The sequence below is a fragment of the Maylandia zebra genome, unplaced genomic scaffold (assembly GCF_041146795.1).
Source record: "Maylandia zebra isolate NMK-2024a unplaced genomic scaffold, Mzebra_GT3a scaffold11, whole genome shotgun sequence".
Taxonomy (NCBI): domain Eukaryota; kingdom Metazoa; phylum Chordata; class Actinopteri; order Cichliformes; family Cichlidae; genus Maylandia; species Maylandia zebra.
In genome coordinates, this window is record NW_027490041.1 from 7,322,388 (window position 1) to 7,324,365 (window position 1,978).

A 1,978-nucleotide genomic window follows, 5' to 3' on the forward strand; every position below is an offset into this window, starting at 1 on the left:
AGTCGACGCGATAAAGAGCGAAGCTATCACGAATGAGTTCATTTGCAAAATCAATCTCAGTATAACCAATAAGTACAGTAACTTTGGAGACGATGTCTTATTCACAGCATAAGTTATGGAGAGATACAAAATTTATCAGGCTGTGTGGCATCGGCTGCCAAAATGTGTGTCCCCCCCATCAATGATGCACCTTGGCGTTGCTATCACGAAAGAGTTTATCTGCAAAGTAAATAACAGTATAACCAATAAGTACAGTAACTTTGGAGACCATTTGGTTTCTTTAGACTTCTTAATTTAACATCTACATCTATATATGTAGATATGTGTTCTCGACAATGTGTGCCACAAGAACACTAGCTGTGGACCTTTAGTGTCAACTATGTACAAGCGAAACAAATAAACACATCTTCTGGTGGTGGGCTTTTCACACAGAGCTGGTGGAACCACCGCAAACACATCTCACACTGAATCTGTAAAAAAAATAATAATTACAAATCCCAATGTTAAAATTTCATTTATGGGAATTGATCATAACATTTAGCAGTCTTTCTTGATGTCATTACCCATTTGTTGTCAGTTTCATGCTCTTCTTCCCCGCAGAAATGACAGATGTTTGTCAAGTCATCTGTTTTAAAAAGTGAAAAAATAGCACATAGAGTATACTACCTACTGCACTTATTACTTCATTCAAACAACTATATGGTTTGTTTCTACAGCCATCATGATGAAAATATTCAGGATGTGAGAACATTGAATGGTGGAAAATGAGTTACCTGTCTCTAGGAGAAGAGTGGTGGCAATTTGCAGCCTGTGTGTGTTTATGGCCTTTTTTGTAGACGGAAAGTTTGACTCTTTTCGCAAGATCTTTTCAGCAAACTGAAAAAGAGATTCTAAGATGACTAAATAGGCTAATATCGTAAATGTTATTTTATAGTTTTCTGTGAATCAATTTCTTTCTTTTATTGTGTCTTATATTCCTTTTCCTGTCACTAACATTTATTACAACACAACATTTCCAATATTCTCGTATATATGTATGTATTACGGTTAAGACTCGTACTTTCAATGCAAAGACTCCACATGAGGCAGCGTCCACTTGTTTTGGGTGTTTGACTGTGTCACAAGTCCATCTTGAGACGTTGCATCCTTTTTTTCGCATGAATGCCCTGAAAGACAAGTACAATAAAAACAAATAACATGTTTTAAAATTTTGGTGACACAAGAAGGTGAACAGTATGGAGAGCTTAAATGTCTGTTGAACATCAAGTTAAGAATTGACCACACTGTTTTGTTAAAATCATTACTTTTTAAAAGTCTACAACGCATTTCCGTGGACAATTACTTGTGCTTTTTTTCCTGTTTCCGCCCATGATATAGAAATCAATCACTTAATTTAAAGGTCAAGCTAATTAAATCGGTTAGTGCAAATTAAGACTACACATTATGCCATTGTATATGTGTTAATATATATGTATTGATGACATTTATAAACGCTACAAAGTTGCAGTTATTACCTTCAATGTCGTAAATAGCAGCTTTTCGTCGGAGAAGAAATTTCTCTTTCTTCGTAAAAAGCGCTGGATACTCGCCTTTCAGTTTATATGCAACCAAAATCTTGTACTCGTCTGGTTCCATCCTCTTGTGGTGTTTGTTATTTTCGAAAACAAATTGTAAAAAAATCTTTTAGTTAGCTCAAAGGCACTCTGGTTTTCGGTTCGTGCATCATCATAGATTGGGGGGGGGGGCACACATTTTGGCAGCTGATGCCATACAGCCTGATAAATTTTGTATCCCTCCATAACTTTTGCTGTGAATAAGACATGGTCTCCAAAGTTACTGTACTTATTGGTTATACTGTGACTTATTTGGCAAATATACCCTTTGTGGTGGCAAAGCCAATATGGATTACAGATTGGGGGGGGCACACATTTTGGCAGCCGATGCCACACAGCCTGATAAAATCTGTATCCTTCCATAA

The 1,978-nt window shown here is 36.5% G+C and overlaps 1 long non-coding RNA gene across 1 annotated transcript; it reads right to left on the reverse strand.

Annotated features, from left to right (window-relative positions):
* Positions 1-287: 287 nt before the first annotated feature.
* LOC112433681 (uncharacterized) lies at positions 288-1,331 on the reverse strand. The gene is made up of 4 exons (XR_003023635.2): positions 1,061-1,331; positions 774-876; positions 564-625; positions 288-470 (listed from the first exon to the last, which is right to left on the reverse strand). It is a non-coding gene; the product is annotated as an uncharacterized LOC112433681 (long non-coding RNA).
* Positions 1,332-1,978: the final 647 nt, after the last annotated feature.